Source organism: Rhamphochromis longiceps, linkage group LG3, assembly GCF_057381845.1.
Source record: "Rhamphochromis longiceps isolate RC_006_pf linkage group LG3, R_longiceps_female_GT1.1, whole genome shotgun sequence".
NCBI lineage: Eukaryota > Metazoa > Chordata > Actinopteri > Cichliformes > Cichlidae > Rhamphochromis > Rhamphochromis longiceps.
The window spans coordinates 21,389,251-21,415,838 of record NC_140559.1 but is presented as its reverse complement, the minus strand read 5'-3'; the positions used below and the strand labels follow the sequence as shown (position 1 = coordinate 21,415,838).

Genomic DNA, 26,588 nt, shown 5'->3' with positions numbered 1-26,588 from the left:
GCTTCACGATCTACTGCACTGAAAAAAATATGTTGTTGGATTTACTTAATTCAATGGTGGACATTTGTTGCACACAGATGTTTTGCTTTGGCAGCAACTTAAACAATTGAGTTAAATTAACACAATTTATTCATGTTCAATAAACCTGTGCAATTTGTGTTGATAAAATGTGACTTAAACATGTTTTGATGAAGTAATTTGAGCTCTTGAAATATTTTAATCCTTCACAATTTTCTCACTTTATCCCAACACCATTCAATAACTTTTACCCAATACTACTTGGTCACTTAAATGCTACATGTTATCTTCAAATTACATTTTGCTATTATATTCTAGCATCAAATATACAATTTTCAAATGGAGGCCTTATAACAGATTGTATTGTTCTCTTCCAAGATGGTTGCTGGCATCCACCAGTAACCTTTCAAAACAAAATGTCTAATTTCACTGCATTGACAGTAGGTAAAGAATTAAACTGACATTACTCCTCCACTGAATCTACATAAATCAACAGTTAAATAATGTCAGTTCTTCCGTGTTCTCTGGAATCAATCACAGCAAAGAAATTAGACTGTTTCTTTTGAAAAATGTTGGGAAAGAACAAATCAAAACATTCTATTTAAGGCCTCTGACGTCAAGATTCAGTTAAACAACAATTATAACTAAACAATTTGAGGTAATGTTAGTTTCCATTAACATTAAATTAGGTTACTGAATTGGCAAACACCTTCCTATTAACATTACCCATTTTACCCCAATAACTAAAGAAATTAGCACTTGCAGGTCAAAACCTTTATTCAAGAGATGCAAAAATAACATTGATACAGTGACTGTCAAAAATTACAGCACTGATCATACTGTGACATCTTGGTTCAAAACAGCACACTTAGAAATATTCAACGTTCTTTACTTCAACTGAATGAAACTGAAAATAACATTTCACACGACCCATATGGGATATTTAGACTGCATAACTGTTCATGCTACATCTCTTCACTAGTAAAAGAAAGAAAAAATACAAAGAGAAATTTAAAAATGCTGCCAAAATGCTGTACAGAGCAAAAGGAAAAACAAACAACAACAACAAAAACGGCTCGTCCTCATGGCAGTTGCAGAGTATATAAAAATGAACCCTGCGATCTGTTCCTGGAATTGAGCTTCAAAAATGCAGCAGAACAAGTGTGAGATTTAAATGTCCTCTCACCTAGAGCTGATCAGCTTGCATGCATAACAGTGAGCTTCGTTGCAGGAGCAGTTTTGTCTTAGTTGTGAGTTTTTCTTGAGAGCTGAGTTGCATCCAACTCCATTACCACCCTTTGAATCACCTCAAAAGTGTAGCAGAGTTGTGATGGGTAACTCATATTGAAGGAATAAAAAAGGTCCAAACAGCATGGCTACTGCAAAGGTCACGTTATCCAGATCTTGAAGAACTACTATACCCTCGATGATGATGCCAACATCAGAAAAGTCATTGCCTGGTGCATCCTCTGGAGACAGATGTTCATTGTGGTTTTCTCAATCTGTGCAGTGGCCTCAGTCAAGTCCTGGTTAAACACAAAACATTTCTTTAAGATTCCTTTTTAAACTCATCTCTTTTGAATCTACCAGTTCTAATGTTAGAGTAATTTAAACCAATGCAAGCAACATAGTAAATAGCTATAGCCAAAGAGTTGCCTGCCATGCTGCCATTCATGGTCTAACAGAGTTTCTAAGACAGAGTGAAAAACATAATAATTTCAAATGCTTTACATTAGTTTTTGTTAGAAAGACACCGGCCCATCAGAAATCCAGGTTATGTCACTCAGAAGATGTTAGAATTTAGACTTTCAGCCCCACAATTTGGTTAGCTGTTGGTCTTTTTTTTTTTTTTTTCAAACAAAAGCTAAATATTGGGGGGATTTTCCTTTGTTCACTAGAATGACAAATTTAAAGTTTTTTCACACTGATGTGACCCCTAATATAGGGGGGTGGGGCCTCAAGGGGGGGCGGCCGAGTTCACTACCAGGCCTCATGTGAACTTCAAATTATTAAAGAGGACTACTGGTCCTAACCAGTCCAATGAGGATCAAGTGGATAACTAAATGCATTTTTAAAAGTTGCAAAGCCACAATCTACTCATAAAACACTCACCATGAACTCCTGCACCAAGATGTTGCAATTGTCTTTCACACAGATGCGGAGCACTTTGATGAGACTCCCTTCGAGCATTAATGTCATCCTAAAGTATTATAACAAAGAAAACAGAGATTTGTGAACTTTTCAGTAGCACAGAAGAAAATGATCCCAGACAAAAACTTAAACCAGTCAACATGCAACACCAGCATCTACAAAGAAATATCAAAAGTTCCTGTTTGACATCAACTTTATGGATATATAGTTTCCAGAACATTTATTTTTTTTTAAAAAGATAAATTTTTCTCAGTGGGCCAGTAAATGCATAACGAAAATTATGGCATCCTTTCGGTGGAATCAGTACTCACGGGTAATAGTTGACTGTTTCAATGGATGCAGCATAAAAATCTTTTACTGACCTAATGCAATACATATACACTTTGTAGTTAAAGAATTTTAAAGTTCTTACTGTCATCATGGCAGCTACATCCTTTAGCTTTGTGCCCTGTTCCCCCGATCACTTTGCAAACACTTTCAGCAGACTGTCAGAGAGAAACTCAGCTCCGTCAGAAACCTTGACTGTAAAGGCATGGTTGGGATGCACTGGAATGCTGCATTTCATCTAAAATGACATAAAATTATTTTGAAATAACAGCAGGCACTGTGCTTGGTTAATCAGCAATGTTTTGTTGAATAAAAACTGTGTTTCCAGATCTTATGGGATTAAAAAAATCCAAAGATGTTTGTTTCTGATTTGCAACCCAAGAACCCACAAGTTACAACCTCATTTTAGTTCAAGTGTGCATTAATGTGAGTCCAGTAATCACCTTTCTGACAATACATACAGGTTAAACCTATGGCAGATTTTGGATTTCTCAGTTGTATTAATAGGGTGGTCTATTTGAGTATGCATGCACCTAATAACTATAAAAAATCTATTATAATTAAGTTACAGAAACCTTAAGCGAAAATAGAATATACTTTCTTACCATAACACCTTGAACCCACAATCCATCAGCTGACTCCTGGTGAAATGCAGAATAGAGGTCATCTCTCAATGTGCAGCAAAAAAAACCCAAAAACAAACGGACAGCAGGTGAGGGCAGGAGGGGTAGGGATGTAAGCTAGCATAATGCCACTGATGATATTAGCTTAAGCTGTTCAATGTCCAAAATCTCACTAACACCACGGTGCAGTAAATACACAATGTAACTGAAGAGTCAGTTGGCAAATCTATTCACACAGAAAACCAAATTATGTTGAGAGTGCCTCGTAATTAGGTTTAATGTGATATTACGGCTCTTGTGCCAAAGACAAATTCAAATGAAAAAGCGCCAATTCTTTGACAACAGATAAAACAGCAAATCAGCTAACGGCTCTTTTTTAGCATGTTACATGGCGACACTCTAGACGTTTAACTACATTTGGCTGAAATATGGTAAACATTAATTCAAAAAATCAAGACATACCAAAAAACGTAGAGTTGGCTGCTCGACTTGACTGAGATGGATGCATTTTTTAAACCACGATCCAAAGCCCGCGAGATGAAATCACGCGTGGTTTCACGAGATTTAACGTTGCTATCTTATTGACTTACTTCACCTGAACATGATATGAACAATTTAATACACCCTTTCTGCATATCATGTAGTTTTTACACTATATAGTTACATTTATCTTTAAAACATGAGGCAATTGTGTTAAATACATGCAAGATGCTTACATAAATCCAAGAGATGGCCAGTCCCTTTTTTTCAGTGTGGCTCTTCAAGGAAGTGGCACGCCATGTCTGACACTTCCTACTGTCAGGTTTCCGACAAAGGGGCGGAGACAATCAGGGTTAGTTGTAGTAAACCTGCTAGGGGGCAGGTTAGCTTCACGGAGTGTGTCGTCATAGTGACTCACTCAGGCTTCAGCTGAACTCGCTTTGTGAAACCGAAAACCCAGAGTTTTCGTTAACTCAGGGTATACTTACTCAGTTTTTCCACTAAACCGGCTTCCTGAAACAGGGCCCAGGACACATTCAGTGTGTTTAGTCTGATTCCCGAACTCTGATCAGACGCACAGAGAGAAAATGGTGGACACACTTGGGCTCGTCGGAAAACATTACACACTGACTTAAGTGGAGAGACTGGAAATAAAAACAGAACAAACAAAAAGCTGAACAAACAGTAAAGTTCCTAAAGACAAACTGTTAAAGGAGGAAACAAAGTGAACTTACAGTTTTTTTTCACACACACCAACAGCAAGCTCAACTCAACGAAGTTCAGCAAAGTGAAAGTAAACTTTGAGCAGGAAGTAAACACCTAATGCGGCGTTTGAGGACACTCGGGAGCATCCAAACACTGTGTGCTGCGTTCCAGCAAACCTCGGAAACTCCCTCTGGTGGGTCTTGATTTATTTCTGCTGGTTTTCCTGTTTGAAATAAACATGTGTTATCACTTTGTTGTTCTTCTTCCGGCAGCATTTGAATATTTCAGCACTAAACTGATGTTTCTTCAAAGCTCATTTCAACATGTTGAAGTCATGAATGAAAGTGCAGACTGTGGGTAAGAGCCAAAGTGAACGTTTATGTTTTGTTTATTTGTTATGGTGGCACAGGTGTTTAGATTTTCCTGCACCTCAGGGGTCCGTTCTTCGTACGTCGCTTACTACATCCAAGATAAAATGACACATCCAAGACCAAATCATCGCGCTAACCGTGAGCTCGCTAATCCGGTTCTCCGAACACACCTGCTGTTGACGATTAGTACAGCTGGATGAAGTAATGTGAGATCACTGGGTGTCGTAACAGGGGCTACGCATCGAGAGTAGAAACATTGATCGGCAACCCTCTGATTGGTCGGCGAAAATGTCGAAGGAGCGCGCTCGGTATTTTTCGGCAGCAGAGCAAGAACTCTTGATTGAGGGATTTCAGGAGATTCAGAGTTTAATCAGAACGCAAGGGAACACTGCAAAGGCTGCAAAAGCAAGGAGAGAGGGCTGGCAGAAAGTTGCTGACAAATTAAACTCGTAAGTAATGTAATAATAACAATAATAATGGAGTGGATTGATATAGCGCTTTTCAAGGCACCCAAAGCGCATGACAATGCCACTATTCAGTCACTCTCACATTCACACACTGGTGGAAGCAGCTACGGTTGTAGCCACAGCTGCCCTGGGGCAGACTGACAGAAGCCAGGCTGCCATATTGCGCCATCGCCCCCCCTGGCCAACACCAGTAGGCGGTAGGGTACATTTATTATATCACACTATATTATCCAATATTATATTACATTATATTATATTATAATATGGTATATTATATCCCCTTTCACATTAGAGCCACAACAGGACCCACTAGAACATGGGAACAAGTAAAAGTGAAATATAAGAATATTCTACAGAATGGTAATATTTATCACTTATATTGCTTTTCGTCTCTTGGAAAGAGACCCTGAAATAATCTGTTTGTTTGTTTATAACAGCAACCAAGAAAAGGGCAGAGCAAAAAAAGACAGGTGGTGGTCTTGCACCCCCTCGTCAACAAGTTGGTTAAGTAAATAATACCCTCACGGGAATATCGATATCTCTCTATGAGCACACTGTCGCGCTGAGCTAAAGGATCCTGTCTATCCCGCAATATACGCCGCGATCTAATCCTGTTTACATAAAGTAAGCCTGCTCCCGAGCAGGTTTACGCTTACGGATCTGTTGCTATGACAGCAAGTCCCGGATGAGTTTCGGAGAACCGAACGATCCAAGATCACGCGAGATCGTCAACAATCAAATCCAGCTACCTTACTTAGCGAGGTACAAAGAACAGGCCCCTGGATGATCAGATCATCTGTCTGTACCTGAATGTTCACTGACAACACTGAGAGTCTGAACAGCAGCAGGAGAAAAACTCTGAGACATTTCAAACAGGCTGAAGTTCAACAGCAGGCTGGAATGAGTCCTGACTCTGCCGTTGTTTATGTTTTTGGTAGATCCAAAACCCAACAACAGCAGCAACAAGAAGCACAGCAGAGACAGGCAGAGCAACTTTCAGTCCAACAGATCCAGCCTCCTTCCCTCCATCCTCTGTGTGTCCTCCTGTCTGACCTGCAGGTGAGAAACAGGTGTGAGGTGTCAGCTGTCAGGTAGGTGATGAGTGAAGAACAGAACAGAATCCATTTCCTCTTCAAACTGCTGTCAGACTTTGGCTGTATCCCAATTCAGGTTCTGCAGCCTTAACGGTCCTCAAGGGACGTGTACTCAAAGACCGCTAAGGCCGGAATTGAGAGGCTTGTGAGATTGTAAAATGGGACGGTCTAGCCTCCGTCGCGCTGCCCAGGTTGCCTAGCAACCATGATACTAACAGCTGGAAATATATACAGCTTTGTTTGACAGAAATGAAGGAGAACATATTTTGCTCATTTGTTTCTACAAGAGCTTTGTGTGATTTGATAAGTATCTGAGGCTGAGACCACAGGACTGTAAAACATGATTGTTGGGCTTCATTTCTGTGCTGAACAGTCATTTAAGATTAGCTAGTAAATAACAATTAGCTAATGTTGGTCATGAGACTAAAACCATCTCACTTTGGTAATGTAAGTATAATATGGCCAATATTATACTGGTCCTGCTAAATGGGTCAAACTGGGCAGAAAGTATACAAACACATAACAGCCTTATAGAATATGATGTAACACTATAGATCAACTTACCTCAGAATATATAAAGCATATAAACAATTACAGCAATATGATGCAACAAACACAGCAGTGCTACTAATCCAAAATACTCAGCTTCATAGAACTGAAACAAACATTTATTTTTAGGTCTCACCTGGGCTCCTGCTGCACTTCTTCATATGCTTGCTTGCCAGCCTGCTCGCCTGCCTGCCTTCCAGTCTGCCCTACGCCCAGACTCTCTGTTAACTCTTACTTCCCTCCTCAGAGCTTTCAAACCCGGACCTGCAAGTAAGGAAAATAACTCACCAGCAAACGTTTCTCAGTCACCAGCTCCTTACCTAGATGTTAATTCTGTCTTCGTCTGTGGCAGAATCTTCTCATTCACCCGTGACCCAGTTTCCTAGGACCCCCACTTCCTCACTCCAGCCACTATCTCCCTGTTGTCAGGGAGATAGTGATTGATGATCGGGAGCTGGTCGTGAGGTGTTAATCGCTTCTCGTTACCCCACGTATACTAAACGATGCACGATGAAGGCCAAACTCGGGCCGATCGCCAAAACGGTCGCACGACTCAAAAATCGTCTCAAAATGGGCCAAAAATCGCACAGTGTAAACCCAGCATTAACGAGTGAACCGTCAGCTCGTTCAAACACACGTTAAAGTCCGTTTGGCTCGACGCCACCGAACAGGCAGCAATATAACACAGCTAACATTAACAGTGCAGTGAATACTGCTTGTGCCGTGATATTCAGGACTGCAAACCAAGCAGCATCACTGACTTTCAGCTTGTTGTGTTTGTGGATATATGACTGACTTTAATTATCCACAAAATCATCACATTATCTGTAAGATTAAGGTCGACTATTGTATTATTATCAGTGTTGGGACTAACGCGTTATTAAGTAACGCGTTACAGTAACTACGTTATTATTGTGGTAACGAGCACGGTAACTAGTTATTATGCCAAAATCAGGAACGCGTTACTCGTTACTGGGATTTAGATAGGGTCGTTACTCGTTACTTCGTGTGGTGGCTATTGCGGAGCTTCCACAGATTCAGTAACATTAGCAAGTGGTGGAGGCCAGCAGGTGGATGAAGGAAAAGGGGCGCAGAAGGAAAAGAGACCCGAGGCGGCCGCCGGTCCAAGTGTGAACTGAACTTCAGGTAAGAAGTTATGACCTGCAGTCTCTCTGGGTCAGATATGAACCAAGTTTAGGTGGAGTTTATTTTCGTTATTCTGACTTTTTCGTACTGCGTGCTAGCTAGCATGACGGAGTTTCTATACAGCTGGGTGGTGCTATGTTACTGATGTTGAACTTTATTTTGTTCATAAGTTATTAGAGTTGCCAACCGTCCCGCCTGGTATTCAGAGAAAATATTGCGCGTTTCTTATTGAGGTGAAAAGGAACAGTTTGTCCCGTAATTCAGCTACAGTGAAAAAGACACAAAGCTGGAGTTATTCTGTGTCTTTACGCTGCACAGCTGCCTCTTCTCCTCTCATTCTCCCCCCTCCCTCTCCCGTTTCTACTTCAGTCATGAAAACTGATCAATGATCAGCTGATCGGCTCTCTTGTTTGTTTATCGCCCACTTTGCGCCTAAAGAGGAAACCAGCGGATGTCGCGCTAAACAACAGCAGCACGTTTAAGCATGATCAGCTATTGTTAGAATTTATTTAATATTAATTTCTAGTATCAGCTGATGTTTGCTGGAGCCACAGCTGCAAAAAAGCTGCTGGTCATGATATCAGTTTGGTTATCTGGTGAGAGGGAAACATGAAGATGAAACCAGGAGATGTCCTTACTGGATCATCAGAGCTGAACAGGTGATGGAGAAACAGGTTTACCTTTTAGGTGACATGAATGAGTTGAAGGGAAGTTATGAACTGTTTCTGAGAGACAAATAACACCAGGATCCTTTTTTAGGTAGCTGACAGCTGGTAACTGTGCAGGGGCGGATCTAGGAAAGTGTTGCCAGGGGGGCATGTATGTCATTAACAGGGAAAGGGGGGCACAAAGAAATACTTTTCTTTCTTATTCTCATTTAAAATGTCTAGCTTTTAAAAAATAATTATCTGAATCTTACAACAAACGATTGATAGATTGATGCATATATACCATCAAAACAGTGTACATCACTGTCACAACAGTGTTTATTTTCATTCAAAGGCTTTATGATTTTTCCTATAATGGTGGGCCAGTCTCTAGTCAAAATGCCCGGGCCAATTTTCTGTCCCAGTCCAGCTCTGTATGCAGCTCATCTGCAGTCTAGTGTTGCCTACATCTTCCTATTCAGAAGGCAGAATTTCCGAGTTCTGAGTACAATCGAAAGCACCACGACTGCAGTTTTTGTGTTGGATGTAAAAGGCGCACATGACGCTGTGACGTAGGCTAGAATCATGGCAGCAGTCAATGACGGTCCAGGCGTGGGATTTCTCTCGTGGAAATGTGCACATTATCTTTTCCTTTCTATTGGTAGGTGGCACAGTGCACTTGTGGCAAGTAAGCAAGCTAGAAGACTGGCAAAGTTATGGAAGAAACACATTAACAAGAGAATTCTGAGTAAAACCAAAGTTACTTTCCCTAGTAACTAGTTACTTTGAAAGTAACGAGTAACTTGAAGTAACGGAGTTACTTTTGAGAGAAGTAACTAGTAATGTAACTAAGTTACTATTTTAAAGTAACTTACCCAACACTGATTATTATATTTTAAAGGCTTTAAAACAAAGTAAACGCTGAAAGTACAAACATCGCTAATGTCACATAACTTTGTCGACATGTGGCCAACAGTAGTGATGTGACGTTCTGTATCGAGGCGTCAAAGCTTGTGTCGAGAAATTGAGGGGGCGTTTCCGCGATGCGTGTATTGAGGCTTGCTTCATTTATGGGAGGAGCTGAAAATGATGACGTCCGAAGCCCCGCTGCCCGGCTGTACCACGTGACTGGTTCAGGAAGTGGTTCGGACTTTGCCGCGAGCTATGACAGCGATATAAACCCCTCAGACTTCATTCAAAATGTGGGTGTTTGATGGAGAGTTGCGGTTAGTGAGAGTTTGGAGACAGTTTGGAGGTTTATGAGAGTGAGGAGAGAAAGTCAGGAGAGAATGGAGCCAGCTAAGAAGAGGAGGATGTCCTCCCCTGTGTGGGAACATTTTGATCTTATTCCTCCCAACAAGGTATGTAAATTTCTACAGAAGATGTATTTTCATAATACTGATGGTGCAATACAATTTATGTTAAGCGGCTTTACTTTTGTACAAGGTGAAGTGTTTGCTATGTGCCAGGGAGCTGGGATATAACAACAACACCTCATCCATGCTTAGGCCCTACAGAGCTTTGCATGAGAATAAGGGGAACACCGATTGTGGATCAAGACCAGGTGAGCCATCAAATGCAATGATAATATAGCATGCAGTAATGTTACTAAATGATATAACAATATTATACAACTGTAATACGCTACGTGTGTGATATTTATATTTGTGCTTTGTTTTTGTTGTCTTTCCTCAGGAGAACAATCTCAAATAGATGAAGACCTGGTTAGCATGGTGATTGAGGACACCCAGCCATTTAGCATTGTGGAGGACAAAGGATTCAAAAGATTTGTTAAATCATTAAATGCTAGCTATGTTCTCCCCACTAAAGGTTATAAAAGCAGTGGAAATTTAGTTTTTACAGAATAAAATGTGAACAGGCAGGACTGTGGCTCAAAGCCTCGATGGCTGTGTCCCAATTCAGGGTCTGCAGCTTTAAAGGCTGCATTTTAAGGCTGATTACGTCACAGCTACGCGACGAAGGCCATCCCAATTCAAAGGCTGTGTCCCTTGTGGATCAGTGGCACATAATGATTAGGCAGGAAGACAGTCTGGATGATCCCCCATAAATATTTGATTGTAAATAAGGTAAAAGAAGTCTCATTTAAAATTCTACATAAATGTTATCCAGCCAGTCACTACATGGTAAAATTTAAAAGGGACATAAATACTAATTGTACTTTCTGTGGGGATCATCCAGAAACTGTGACACATCTTTTTTGGTACTGTTCTTTTACACAGAGATTCTGGAAGGAATTTAGCAGGTTTGTTATTGTCCATATTTTAAGGGAGTTTTCTTTACGATGGGAAAATGTTTTATTCTGTTTCTTTAAGTTCCCCAAGAAGTATGATAAATGTTTTTTTATGATAAATTTGTTAATACTTTTAGCTAAATTTATCCATAAATGTGAGTTTACTAACAAAACACCATATTTCTGTCATTTTGTAAGGATGTGGAAATGTACATACAATCAATATCAGACTCCACCAACAAAAAGGCTCTCAAAACAATATGTGAATTTTGGTGTGTATTCTTATAATTGTTATTTTTTTCTTTTACCCCTGGCTTTTTGTGTTCATGTTCTGTTGTTTTGTATACTTCATCTGTTCGTATGTTGTATACTCATTGTTTGTTAAATAAAGTTAAAAAAAACCCCCCAAAAAACCCATAATGATTAGGCATATGATTTACTATTGCAGATGAAGTTTATTCTAAAGTTCAAGGAGAACAAAGAAGAATAGCATTTTCAGTTGTGTCCTGGCTGTTGTTCTCTGTGCTGAGTTTTTGTTTTTGTTGTTGTTTTTGTTTTTTGAAATGTTGCTTGAGTGAGGAGTACTGTGACTTCTAAAGTAGCTCTCACCATGCGACCTTGATGAAGATAAGATGATAAGTTCAGAGCCAGCTGAGAGATGGGTTGTCTGCTTTGCTTTAGGTGATAAGGCAGAAAAGTTAAAACTTAGTTTCTTGTCTTGGAGAAGAAAAAAAAAGAAATAAGGTTTTTTGTGTTTCTCCGCCAAGCTACAATTTCATTTTCTGTTTTTGAGAAAGGAGAATTTAAAATAATAATAATAATAATAATAAAAATAAAAATAAAACAAAGAGTGTTCCCTCTTTGATTTAGTACAGATTAATTACTGAATTACAGGTGTTAACCATTCCTCGCCGTCAGTCAGGGGAGATGCTTCCTCAGGGCCGAAGTTTTTCCTCCTTCGGCGTTAACTCCCTTCACTTTTGTGGAGTAGTGCAGACAGAAATCAGCCGAGGCACCGGAGAGAACTGAAGAGATGAGGCTTTAATAACAGTACTGCACACTTCGAAAACACACTGCATAGGCTGTTGCCCGTTAGAACGCTGCTCCCAGTCGCCCTCTCTACCCATGACACACTCTCTCTCTTTTTCTTCCACTCCCTGCGTTTCCTTCACGCGCATGCTCACACACACATCACATACACTCCTTACTGCACTCAGTCACACACAAGACGGCAATTCCCGCAACACAGGAAAGAAAAAATAGAATTAAATAGATTCGATGACCCCAAATTATTGATTCATAATCATAACAATAATTATAATAACAATAGTAGTAGTAGTAATAAACTTCTCAGATCAGACGATCAGTGTTACATTTAACCTGGTCACAAAGCCCAACACTCACAGTGTTTATTTAATCCCATCATGAAAACATACTTAAGTGAAGATAGTTTTTTATCCACAGTTAATTAAAATAAAACAATGTCATCTTATCAGGAAGTGCAAATCCTCACTGTTTTAAGTGTGCTGTGGAAGTGTCATTGGTTATTTGATAGTCAAACATCTCCCTCTAGTGGCCATAAATAAACAATTCACATTTACACCGCTAATTCATCAGGACAGCTACAGACTCAACACTGTTCTTTCCTTAGACTGTACAGAAAAATACTTCTTCTACTGCGTGTCTTTCATATTAAAAGCTCTTTGCGAATAGCTGTAAGGCTTTAATGTGAAAATATCAGAGCAAGTTTGAACAACCTTACCAATATAAACACTGCAAATAAGCATAAACCACAAGAAAATATAGACTCATTGTGTCTGATTTGTGCTTTTGTAGGTAGTAGTTTGAAAGACGGTCAAAGTCAATATTTTATATCAGCTTTTAATGGGTATAATAACGTTATGGTCCACAGGCAGGACTTTGTTTTTCATTTCATATAGTGAAATGTGGGCTCAACATGTTTAAAATGATAAAGATCTACAGAAGCAAATCCTAGACTCCAGTTTTTCATCATTCAGTGCTGCAGTTTGTTTTTCACCTGGTGTTGCCAGCAGCAGAGTTCAGATGAAGTTAGCATGAATCTGAGAAACAATGAAGCTCAACAAAATTAAAAACGTTTTTTTTTTTAGATTAGTTTTATTTAGTTTGTAGTTATGTTTTTTTTTTTGTCACTTTGTCAGGCTTAAGCTGGCATTGTATTCACATTATCAAACTCTTGAGATCACAAACTCATGAGAAACGTTACTAAAATTAAACACTTTTTTCAAATTGTACAAATAAGGTGGACAACAAACTACAAATTGATTTTCAGTCAAATCTTCTCTGATGTCCGACTGTTACAACCAGACTTGATGTGACGCTGGCTGTCTCTTTATACCTGATATTAGCGTTCGTTAGATACATAAAAAAAAAAAAAAAAAAAAACAGCAGCTGTTGCGCAGCTGTTGATTTGCCTTGAGCTGTTGGAGGCTTCTTGCTGTTAAAGGGGGATTTTATTATCATTACTAAATGTTTGCTCACTGTGTGAGAGGTGGGACTTTCTCTCTATGGTTCAGTATAAAACACCTTGAAGGAATGTTGATTTGCTGATATTTGATTGATATTGATGAACATTAACTGAAATGAACACAAACCCTAATGTCCCCTCAGGGACTCATCCATAAACTTGGATTCCAGTCGTGTAAAGACTTGTTTTTCTTTACTTTGGAATTTATTTTCCAGCTGCAGCTCTCACAGCTGTTCCATCAGAGTTGAAGGACAAAGGAAAACTAACACATTGTAAGGTACTTTAGATGAACTTATCATCTTATAGTGAGAGATTAATCAGACTAATGTACAATGAATAATCTGCACTGAGAAACTTTAAGATTGTTTAAGATTTGAGTCCAAGGCTGAAATCAAATAGTCAGAATATTCCCTGCTCCGTCTTTTCATCACTCGGTCGACGTCCATGGAAAACACGATGAGTTGAAGGAAAAGTTCCCACAGTGTTCCTTCATACAGGTCATGTAAACATGTATGAATATCTAACACATTATTACCAGGGTTAAAAAATACACAGTGATATTTCTCGACCACTTGATCCTTTAAATATGTTAGTCTTTTTATCTTTCCAAAGCCAACATTTCAAAGTGCGTCACAGAGGAGAGAACTTAATGTGAAGAAGGTTTTAATAAATAGAGTAACATGTGTACAGGTTTCCGTCTGGACAGCGAGTGAGGAGGGGCTTTCACCCACCACAGACGTGCTTGTGTGTCACTGGAAGATGATGATCTATGAGCCTGTCAAAGGCTGAACGTTTAACAAGTGGTGCAGATCCAGGTAAGAAAGCAACACTGAATTGAACAGTTGAAAAGAAAAACCACAATAAAAAATATTTAAGAACACTGGATGAAAACACAGACAATGGCTGCTGTGGGAAATTTAGTTTAACACTCAGTTTCACTTCAGTCTTTGTGCTTCACTTTCAGATTTTAAGGCTTACTTGTATTTAAAGGTTTAGTGGGACAGTGTCACCAAATGGTGGCTCTGATTGTTGCCGTTTTCTCTGCAATATTGTAATGTCCTTACTTTGCTTTATGAAGAACTTTGAGCCAACTGTTTGATTTGATGCTACATAAATAAAACTGAATTGAACTCAATTGAGTGATGGCCCAAAGACTGCACAAAAACAGTGGCACGGTCTGATGTGCCACCAACCACGCATGCGTCCATGCAGGCAGCATCCTTCAAGTTGATTTCAAAGAAGTATAAAGTATAATTTATGGTCCACAAATGTGTAAAATAGTAAATAATCGGATTCTAGTAAAGTGTGTTTCTGCTCTCCTGCAGCACTCAAAGCACTTTACGCATTCATACAAGCACTGTTTTCTATAACAAGTGCTTTCTGTCTAATATTCATAAATTCATACTCCAGTGCATGCATCAGAGAGCAGCTTGGTGTTAATATCTTGCCCAAAGATGTTTGACATGCAGACTGGGGTTCAGCCATCAACCTTCCAATCAGTCGGTGACCTGCTCTACCTCCTGAGCTACAGCCACCCCAAATGTACATCCTCACGCTTGTTTCCATTCAGACAGCAAGCAAAGGGGAGGGGCTGTTCTCTCCCACTGGATACTTGCTTCCTCACAGTCCTACAAAATACTGTCTCCTAACTTTGTGGAAGTAAATGCTGTATATGTCTGAGGGATGCTGGAATGGGGACAGTACCAGGATATGTGACCACTGTAGCCACTGTCTGTGTTTTAGCGTAAGAGTGGATTTCACTGTTGTGACAAAACACAGACAATAGCTGCAGTGAGCTTTTTACTTTGTTTTCAATTCTCTGGCCCTTTGTATGTTAGCACTTCCCCTTTCTCCATCAACACTAAAAAAACCCTCTCACTGCTACCCACACTGAACTGTAAACTCTCCCTAAAACCTCGATTACACTCATTAGACTCCAGCATGGACGGCTGAAAACTCTATGGCAGAGCAATCCTTGAGGTCTGTTTGAAGTTTGATGATTAGGCGTTGTCGGCACATTATAATACAAGTTGACTGCAGACGAGACACAGCTACAGTCAATTTATAATCATTATTTAATCCAACAGTTTGTTGTTTTGTAGTAGAAAAACATGTCAATCATGAAAACATCAGCTAAAAACCCTGTTTGAGCATGACTCTTTATTCCTGTTGATTTGTAGAAGAGAAAAAGAGAAGAAAAGAAAAAAAAGCAACAGAAAAGCAAAACATCCTTTCACTGTTTTGAAGACACACTTTTAAAAAAACCATCCTAAAACAACGGTAATATTCCGGCAGCTGGGGCACCAAAATACGACCGTGAAATAACAGAAAATAACTCCCCATAAAAATACGGTTATTTCCAGTAATGAAAATACAAGTAGTTGCGCTAATTTGACATGGGATCTCGCCTTTTTCAAGTGCCGCTAAACATTAAATCAGGAACATGTTAATGTGATTAAACAATGAAATCATCTATAAATAGGGAAAAAAAAAAACATCTTAAAAAACGGTAATATTCCGGCAGCTGGGGCGCCAAAATACGACCGTAAAATAACAGAAAATAACTGTCCCATAAAAATACGGTTATTTTCAGTAATGAAAATAGAGTTTGTTGCGCTAATTTGACATGGGATTCTGCCTTTTCCAAGTGCTTTTAGACATTAAATTAGGAACATTTTAACGTGATTAAACAATGAAATTACCTATAAAAAAGGTCACTGAATGTGGAAATATGAATCATAATACGTAAATGTACAGAAATATACAGTTAACTTGAATAATAATTGATTGCATGCCCTGGGACAGACTGACAGCGGCGAGGCTGCCATATTGCACCATCAGCCCCTTTGGTTATCACTAGGCGGTAGGTGAAGAGTCCTGACCACGGACACAACAACGGAGAGTGTCCGAGCCGGGGAGCGAACCGGCAATCTTCTGAGCACAAGGCAAACTGCCAACTCTTGAGCCACGAACGGCCTAACCAGCAATGATAATAATACTTATGTGATGTAACACAAGCTTATAGGGATCATGTTATATACTTTTCCATAGCATTACATTTGAATTCAACAGTTCAATCTTTCAAATAACGGACAGATATTTCTGAAATCATGATACATTTGTGAATGTATTTTAACAATCTAAATATGCATATGTACAGACAGATACATTTAATAATCATGACAATTATGTTGTATTACATTACAGTGATTTAACGTTAATTTACATTCAAAATGTGAAGTCAAAGTCTATTTACGTAACTTTAATGATATTCTACAAGAACAGAACATTACTGTCATATTCACAGTAAAATACCTTCATATTAGGGTTTTTTCCTACGGTCGCAGCCATACCTCCGACCTTGTTGTTGTTAGTTCACATTCATTGGCCGATGCTTAGTGTCATGTTATTTATATTAATTGCAATTCCTACCTCTACATTTCTTTTTCAAAATATATAATTAGCACACCGTGCAATGTTTTACATTGTGGCATGCAGAGAAATCTTAACAAAGAAGCTCACAGAGAGATTGAGCTTGTTATTTAACCCCAAGCTGGTAGGGGGAACTCCTTAATAAAACACTTGCTGGTGCTACAATGTGCCTCAAGGTTCAACAACAGCACAACAGAAGTTACTCATGGTACAGCACTCTCTCTACAAAACAACAACTGTCAGTGATGCTGCACCACGGCGTAAACACAACATTCAAGATAGTTAGAAGTAACATAACCATAAACAATAAAACAAGAACATCTAAACAGCAGCACATGTCCCAAGGAATGATGGGAGACATTTCTGGATGTATTTTTGCAATCTAAATATGCATATGTACAACAAAATATATTTAACAAACAAGTAAATTGTGTTTTATTACATTTACAGTGATGTTATGTTATTTTACATTTGACGTGTCAGATCACAGTCTACTTATGTAAATGTAATGATATTCTAGAAAAACAGTACACAACTGTAAAATACACAGTAAAATAATTTGACATTACTATTTTTTGGAACAGTGTATGTAAACATTGAGCCAAATTTGGTAATGCCAACATATTAAACGAACAATATTTATCTCTTATATATAATACACCTATATATACACTGTCAAAGATACTTGTCTTTGAGTGAAGATTTAAGGTAATAGGAAATAGAATTTAATTTATTTTATTTAGGATAGTGCATGTTAATGAACATAAATGTAAAAAAAAAATTACATGAATGTAAACATACCAGATTATAGCCAAGGGCTAATTTCCATCTGTTGTCCTTAAGCATAAAAAAAAACATAATAATTCATAAAAATTCATCATTCATTCATAGTAAAAACTCCATCACCAAACTTACACATACACACCATTCTGTTCCCAAATAACACATTAAAACTATACAACTCATACATGATCACACACTTGATTTGTCCATAACCAGTTTTTAACCTTTGCCTTAAACAAATTGAATGTCGAGCATTCTCTAATGGGTTGAGGAAGACTGTTCCACAGATGGCCTCCCTTGACAGAGAGGACGTTCTGCCCAAATGCTGTCCGTCTGTGGGATATAAACAAGTCTCCTCGGATTGAAGCTCGAGTGGTCCTGTCTGAGCTTTCTTTATGCCTAATGAACTGCTTTAGTGGTGGTGGAGCAAGGGAGTGTAAGACTTTATATATATAAATAAATGCAACTTGAATCTTTACTGAAACTCAGTGTTTGACACGGAGTTCAAACTCCCTGCTGTAATGACTAATAATGATTAATATAATAACTATAATATTGGCCATATTATATTTACATTACCAAAGTGAGATGACTTTAGTCTCATGAACAACATTAGCTAATTGTTATTTACTAGCTAATCTTAAAATGACTGTTCAGCACAGAAATGAAGCCCAACTATCATGTTTTACAGTCCTGTGGTCTCAGCCTCAGATACTTATTAAATCTCACAGAGCTCATGTAGAAACAAATAAACTAAATATGTTCTCCTTCATTTCTTTCAAACAAAGCTGTATGACATGTTTCCAGCTGTTAGTATGATGGTTGCTGGGCAACCTGGGTAGCGCGACGGAGGCTAGCCCGTCCCATTTCACAGGCCTCTCACTTCCGGCCTTAGTGGTCTTTGACTACGCGGCCCTTGAGGACCGTTGAGGCTGCGTACTTTGAGGCTGCAGACCCTGAATTGGGATACAGCCTATGATTCACATTTTACATTAACACCATCCTCAACTATGGTTTATATATGGCCACTAGAGGGTGATGTTGGACTTTAAACACTAACATGGATACAAGAAGATCATCAGTGATGCTTCCTCAGTTTGAACTTAACACACATTTATTGTTTGCCCAATAATGGGCCTCTTTTATTGGGCTTTTGCTCCTTTCTCAAATACAACTGGTTCAGCAGATCATGTCCTTATTGTTTTAAGCAGACAGCATCATATCACCTCTGTACTGGTTTGTTTGCATTGGCCTGCTGTGAGATTTACATTAGGGTATTACCGAAAGTTGCTCAGTGCTGTTCCTTTAATCATCAGGTGTCATCAACGGGGGATCTCTGCATGTTTGCTTTTGCAGATATTTTTTTATTATTCCTACACAAGATACAACCTCAAAGTGATTCTTGTCTCATCCTGGAACAAATACATGCACATACATGATCCATCAGTGACGGTCACCACTCTACTCAAAGAAGGGAAGACGTTTCCTTTCTTTGACACAAATTACCAAGCACTTCCTGTTTTTTTTTCTTTCACATAAAAGCTCACTTATGAAGGTTTGACTGCTACACTTTTGTAAGTGAATGTTCTTTAAGATGTACTGAGGGTCATGTTTTAGTTTAAAACATTTTAACAAATAACTTTTAAATTGGAGGGTAAAAAAGGATTAAAATGAAGTGTGTTTCAGTCATTTAAAAACACTTCCTGTCACTGTGGTGGTTACAGTGACATCATGCAGTTTGTGTTTTGACCTCCAGAGGACCACAAATCAGTACAGACAGAGATCTATTCAAACTTTGCTGCCATCAGTAATAATTCTTCAAATATAATCATCAGTGTTTGAGCAGTTATGATATCAGGGATAATCTAGACATGTGTGGCAATACTGAAAATGTCACATGACACGCCTTAAACATCATGTGATCCACTCTCAGTCAGCACTTTCATTCATGACTCCAACATGTTGCAATGAGCTTTGAAGAAACGTCGGTTTAGTGTTGAAATATTCAAACGCTGCATGAAGAACAACAATGCATGTGTGTGTTTCAAACAGGAAAACAAGCAGAAATAAAACATGGCCTGCCAGCAGACAGTGTTTCGATTCTCCTGGGTGTCCTCAAACGCCTCTTTCCTCCTTGCTCAAATTTACTTTCACTTTCCTGAACTTCGTGGAGTGGAGGTTGTTGTTGGTTTTTGTGTTTGAAGAAACTGTAAGTTTGCTTTGTTTCCTCTTTTAACAGTTTGTCTTAAGGAACTTTACTGTATGTTCAGCTCATGTTTGATTTCTTCACACAACAAACTGTGTTTTCTCCATTAAAGTCAGTCTGTAATGTTTTTCAACGAGGCCGAGTGTGTCCGCCATTTTCTCTCTGTGTGTATATGGGCCTGTCTCAATATGCGTACTTGAGAATTGAGAAAGTTCCTAAGTGTGAATCAGACCAAATGCACTAAATGTGGTCTGAGCTCGGCCAGAGAGAGTAGTTCCGATGTTTATATTTACATGGACAGCAGGAGAGAGAGAGGGAGCAGACTTTGTAAATTAATATTTTGTATAGATGTGTGTTAGATGCATATTCAACATGTCGGTCGTAAAAATACCGCGTCACAAACTGTTGGCTCCGCACCAACAGGGACAAGTGTTACAAAACAACAAAATATAGTGTTGTTTAAAGCAGATGTAGCTTCGATTCAGCAGGTCGGTTAAAAAGTATCATGAACTGATGACTCTACGCCAACAGACCATTCACACTGAAACAAAAATGGAGGATAAACAGTTTTTACATTTCTCAGCCTGAACAAATTAATTATAGTATTACATTTAAAATAGTCTGTTAATAAATCAGAACATCTAATGATGCTTCAGTCACAATTTTTATATTAATAGTTTAAGTCAGACACAAAGCTGTGACGTTAAAAAAATTTCTTGATGATATCTATATCTATCTATTTTGGGTGCAATTGTAGCTGTTGCTGTTCTGTGAGTCTATTGTGCAAGTGGTGTGATATGCCCATGTAGAAAGGACGGCACTGCAACGCTGGACTTGTCCTTACTCTGGGCTCCCTCTTTATTCTGGCAACTGGTACAAAGAAATCAGCACACAGTCTTCATTAACAGTGTGCAAAGCAACTGCAACATTCAGTTCACCAGCTTGGGAGTTTTTTTTTCCTTTTTCTTTCTAAACATAACACTTAACAAATGACTAAGATATATTTATACAACACAACATCAACAAAGTCTTTCTTTTAAAAGTTCTAGCTGAAACCAAACCTGTGATCGTATAGTAGCAGTATTATTTATTTATTTTTCTCCTTTTTCCTAACCAGCAACAACAATAACACATAAAAACAGCTTTTCTATTATAAAACAATGATCATTGTTCATCATTTTTTTTTTCCTATCAACAGCATCAATTAAAACTTATATTTAACAGCACCTACCTGGTACAAAGAAAACAGCACACAGTCTTCATTAACAGTGTGCAAAGCAACTGCAACATTCAGTTCTGTTAAAAAGAATTAGAACAATTACAATCTCATAGAGAAACATTAGAGCTGAGTGCAAGTCAAAAAGCACCCGACTAGCTAACGAGTATTAGCTTAGCATGCTAACTAAAAATGCTACTCGTGAATAAAGTTACTACCCATGCATCAAAATGCCTGTAACTTTCAGGATACATGCTAGTACTGCTTACAATCAAAATACATGTTGTGACAATTACCACTATAAGAATGTCTAAATGACTCGGGTAAAGTTTGTAGCATGCGTGCTTGTTGTTTTTGTCTGCTTCCACTTGTCTTTGCACTAGGATGATGTCGGAGTAAATGTGCAGTCATATTCGTTGTGTTCCCACTAGTGCTGTCAGCGTTAATCTGAAATGACGTTAACACCACAACATGGCAAATCTCCATTAACGAGCTACCGCAGATCGCCCCCGTGCGTGGGACTGGACGGCCAACATGTTAACGATCAAACTGCGCTAATGCAATATATATATATATATATATACAGAGATGGGCAGTAACGCGTTACGCGTTACTTGTAACGCGTTACTGTAATCTGATTACTTTTTTCAACTAAGGAGTAAAGTAAGGGATTACTATTGCAAAAACGGTAGTTAGATTACCGTTACTTTCCCGTAGGAACGCTGTGTTACTGCATTACTAAAACCGTGATTTTTTGTGAGAATGTCTCACGACAGTGACGTAAGCGAGTGCGCTGTTAGTGACAACAGCTGTGTGCAGATCAACAATGGATCACATATAGATTGTGGGCAAGGCTGGACAGGGACAAAAAATCGGCCCGGGCATTTTGACTAGAGACCGGCCCACCAGGATAAAGATTGAAAATGTGACGTCATTCAAGGGTAAAACCGCAAAGGATTCTGGGAACTTGTGGCAAGAGGTACTAGCGCACGCAGGCTTTCAATTGAACTCAGTTAGACAGCGATAAAAAGAAACCCAAAAAATGGCAAGAAGCTGTTGTATTATTAACTGCAATAGCCAGTTGCATGACAGCCACGGGAAGCCGACGGGTAAATCGTTTTTTTTTTTTTTATCGGATTACGTCGTTGAAGAGAATTTTTTTGAGCCATGTTTCCGAAGTAAGAGCCGACGGATGGTCTGGATATACCAAATATAACGTCTCAGAACACTCCAGCTCACATGTTAGTCTGCTCCAAGCATTTCCACAAAGGTCAGTGTTTTGTAGTAGTTAATACGTCATTTTTCTTAACATAACTGGTAATATAGGTTACAAGCAAGTCTGGCGTGAACAGAAATTGTCGCGCTATGCTCCTTTATTTATTGTGCATAAATAGTGAATTGTCCTGACACAATATTGTGTTTCGCTTCTGTTATTACCATGGTACATTGACAAAAACATATACTTTTATTCACAAGATAAAACAGTTGTTTTGTATCACTAATTGTCCAGTGCGATTACAACATACAATATTATTGTCACTGCTACATTTCTGTAATGCTACCAGAAATTATTTCCACTACTAATTAATTACCGTTGAGCTCAAAGGTTATATTAATAAACGGTTAACGAATGTGTATTTATGATGACGATTTGTGAGACTGGTAAACTTACCTTTGTTCGTACGATGGTCTTTACTTTCTACACGGTGCATTTCAAGGTCCTGTACCCATCCGTCGGTAAACTGTACCTGGTCTTGTTGCTGTGACCTGAAGTTACTAAACTTCATGAGTGTATGCACTCACTCCGAGAACCGTATAATTATAAATCTGAGCGTGGTGAAAGTTGGGCAGCACGCTAACGTCTTTTGTCCACTCTGTGTGCTCGTAAGGGTCTGACCTTTTCACTCCTTTGATTTTTTTCCTCGTATCTTTTCTTTGTCTTTTCGTCGAGTCTGTCTTTGTACGGACCGGCATTGTTCTCCTTTTGTTTTGTACGTTCCTTTTTTGTGCTGCAAAGAAAAAACAAGAAGGTATTGGAACCGGAGAATGAACGTTTTGCGGTGCTGCAAATGCTTGCATATGATGCGGTACTTGGATTGTTTTGCCACGAGTTCCCGGCATGCAATGCACGAAAATCACATGATTGCTAAACGAGGGGGAGGGTGCATCCGGCCTCCTCGGCTGTAATTGGTCCAGCCCAGAGTCGATCATGACCAATTGGCCAATCCAACACCTTTCATTATATATACCCTTCCTAAAAAAAAAAAAAAAGAAAAGAAAAATCCATCGGCCCATAAAAACAAAAAATCGCCAGCGGCCCACCGGGCAAATGCCCGATGGCCAGTCCAGCTATGATTGTGGGAGAGAGTATGAGCGTGCAGCGTTTAAAGCGTGGAAGTACTGACCTTACTTTGAGTTTGATTCCATAAAAAGTGACAAAAACATTTGCGTCCATCGTGCGTGGGAAGAAAACTTCTTTTTACAGCGAAAAAACCCCCTAAACTTCTAAGCAAGCACCGAGTGCGCAACAACGTAATGGGAAATTCACAGAGAAACTCGCGGATTCTTCAACTGACCGCGGCACACCTGCACCAGGGTAAACCTCCGCCTACCACAGTCCTGCTTTGTAGGTGAAAATAGAGCAACAGGACCGCTGAGTCTTTGACTTTATTTATTTTCTGCTGTGTTTTACTTGCATCTATTTGAAAGAGTGAGTTTAAACACAAAAAATATTTTATTTTATGTGCTGGAATGTGTAGAAAATAGGTTTAAATGTTAAACTAATTTATTCAAGTCAGAGAATGTTGCATATAATTAAATTTTTGCTTGATGCATAAAGTTAAAAGATTAAAACTGATAAAACAAGTTAAAAAAAGAGACTTTTCCATTTGATTACATTTTGTATGATGGATTATGTAGAAAAAGTAGAATTGGGCTGAAAGATCTATCGCTTTATCACCTCTTCAGGTTGTAAATCGTGTTTTTAAAAAGTAACTAAGTAACTAAGTAATTAATTACTTTTGAAAATAAGTAATCAGTAAAGTAACGGGATTACTTTTTTGGGGAAGTAATCAGTAATTAGTTACTGATTACTTTTTTCAAGTAACTTGACCAACACTGTGTATATATAAAAAAAAAACACCCAGCACGCCCCTGCGGGCGGTTTATCCTTCAAGCTCAGGTCCTCTACCAGAGGCCTGGGAGCTTGAGGGTCCTGCGCAGTATCTTAGCTGTTCCCAGGACTGCGCTCTTCTGGACAGAGATCTCCGATGTTATTCCCGGGATCTGCTGGAGCCACTCGCCTAGCTTGGGAGTCACCGCACCTAGTGCTCCGATTACCATGGGGACCACCATTACCTTCACCCTCCACATCCTCTCGAGCTCTTCTCTGAGCCCTTGGTATTTCTCCAGCTTCTCGTGTTCCTTCTTCCTGATATTGCTGTCATTCGGAACCGCTACATCGATCACTACGGCCGTCTTCTTCTGTTTGTCTACCACCACTATGTCCGGTTGGTTAGCCACCACCATTTTGTCCGTCTGTATCTGGAAGTCCCACAGGATCTTAGCTCGGTCATTCTCCACCACCCTTGGGGGCATCTCCCACTTTGACCTCGGGACTTCCAGGTTATACTCGGCACAGATGTTCCTGTACACTATGCCGGCCACTTGGTTATGGCGTTCCATGTATGCCTTGCCTGCTAGCATCTTGCACCCTGCTGTTATGTGCTGGATTGTCTCTGGGGCATCTTTACACAGCCTGCACCTGGGGTCTTGCCTGGTGTGATAGACCCCAGCCTCTATGGATCTTGTACTCAGAGCTTGTTCTTGTGCTGCCATGATTAGTGCCTCTGTGCTGTCTTTCAGTCCAGCTTTTTCCAGCCACTGGTAGGATTTCTGGATATCAGCCACCTCCTCTATCTGCCGGTGGTACATACCGTGCAGGGGCCTGTCCTTCCATGATGGTTCCTCGTCTCCCTCCTCTTTCTTGGGTTTCTGCTGCCTGAGGTATTCACTGAGCACTCGGTCAGTTGGGGCCATCTTCCTAATGTATTCTTGGATGTTCGTTGTCTCATCCTGGACTGTGGTGCTGACACTCACCAGTCCCCGGCCCCCTTCCTTCCGCTTAGCGTACAGCCTCAGGGTGCTGGACTTGGGGTGAAACCCTCCATGCATGGTAAGGAGCTTTCTTGTCTTTATGTCAGTGGCTTCTATCTCCTCCTTTGGCCAGCCTATTACCCCAGCAGGGTACCTGATCACGGGCAGGGCGTACGTGTTGATGGCCCGGATCTTGTTCTTACCATTCAGCTGACTCCTCAGGACTTGCCTGACCCTCTGCAGGTACTTGGTGGTTGCAGCCTTTCTAGCGGCCTCTTCATGGTTCCCATTTGCCTGCGGGATCCCCAGGTACTTGTAACTGTCCTCTATGTCTGCAATGTTGCCTTCTGGTAGTTCAATCCCCTCAGTTCTGACTACCTTCCCTCTCTTTGTTACCATCCGACTACACTTCTCCAGTCCGAACGACATTCCAATGTCATTGCTGTATAGCCTGGTAGTGTGGATCAGTGAATCGATGTCTCGTTCACTCTTGGCATACAGCTTGATGTCATCCATGTACAGGAGGTGGCTGACAACTGCTCCGTTCCGTAGTCGGTATCCGTAGCCAGTCTTGTTAATGATCTCACTGAGGGGGTTCAGGCCTATGTAGAACAGCAGTGGGGACAGAGCATCTCCTTGGTAGATCCCGCACTTGATGGTGACTTGTGCTATGGGCTTGGAGTTGGCCTCTAGTGTTGTACGCCACATCCCCATTGAGTTCCTGATGAAGGCTCTTAGGGTCCCATTGATCTTGTACAATTCTAGGCATTCCAGTATCCAGCTGTGGGGCATTGAGTCATAGGCCTTCTTGTAATCAATCCAGGCAGTGCACAGGTTGGTCAGTCTGGTCTTGCAGTCTCGGCTGACTGTTCTGTCTACCAGTAGCTGGTGTTTTGCACCTCTGGTATTCTTGCCAATTCCTTTCTGTGTCCCACTCATGTATTGACCCATGTGCCTGTTCATCTTAGCCGATATGATGCCTGACAGGAGCTTCCATGTAGTACTGAGGCAGGTTATTGGTCGGTAGTTGGAGGGGACCGGTCCCTTCTTGGGGTCCTTGGGGATCAGGACCGTCCGACCTTCGGTTAGCCATTCCGGGTGTCTCTCGTTAACTAGCAGCTGGTTCATTTGTGCTGCCAGACGCTCGTGGAGTGCAGTCAGCTTCTTTAGCCAGTAGGCATGAACCATGTCGGGCCCTGGTGCTGTCCAACTCTTCATACTGGAGACCCTTTCTTGGATATCTGCCACTGTGATGGTTACTGGACCCTGTTCAGGGAGGTCGCTGTGGTCTGCCCTCAGATCCACTAGCCACTGAGCATTGCCGTTATGGGTTGCGTCCTTCTCCCATATGCTCTTCCAGTATTGCTCCGTCTCCAGGCTTGGTGGTGCTGTTCTCTTATTATTGTTCCCTTGCCACTGAGAGTACACCTTTGCTGGTTCTGTGGAGAACAGCTGGTTTATTCTCCTGCCTTCTATCTCTCTGGTGTACCTCCTCAAGCGGCTGGCCAAGGCTGTGAGTCT

General features: G+C 40.1%; 1 protein-coding gene and 1 long non-coding RNA gene across 2 annotated transcripts in view; one reads left to right on the top strand and one right to left on the bottom strand.

The window, feature by feature from the left end:
- Positions 1 to 941: 941 nt before the first annotated feature.
- Positions 942 to 3,230, bottom strand: LOC146673395 (uncharacterized). The gene is made up of 4 exons (XR_014910495.1): positions 3,102 to 3,230; positions 2,582 to 2,734; positions 2,131 to 2,218; positions 942 to 1,544 (listed from the first exon to the last, which is right to left on the bottom strand). It is a non-coding gene; the product is annotated as an uncharacterized LOC146673395 (long non-coding RNA).
- Positions 3,231 to 19,697: 16,467 nt separating this feature from the next.
- LOC146673394 (protein NLRC3-like) overlaps positions 19,698 to 26,588 on the top strand; it is a 29,281-nt gene continuing 22,390 nt past the window's right edge. The window contains exon 1 of the mRNA XM_085402076.1: positions 19,698 to 19,759. The gene's annotated coding sequence lies outside the window, so the exon portion shown is untranslated. The remainder of the gene's footprint in view (positions 19,760 to 26,588) is intronic.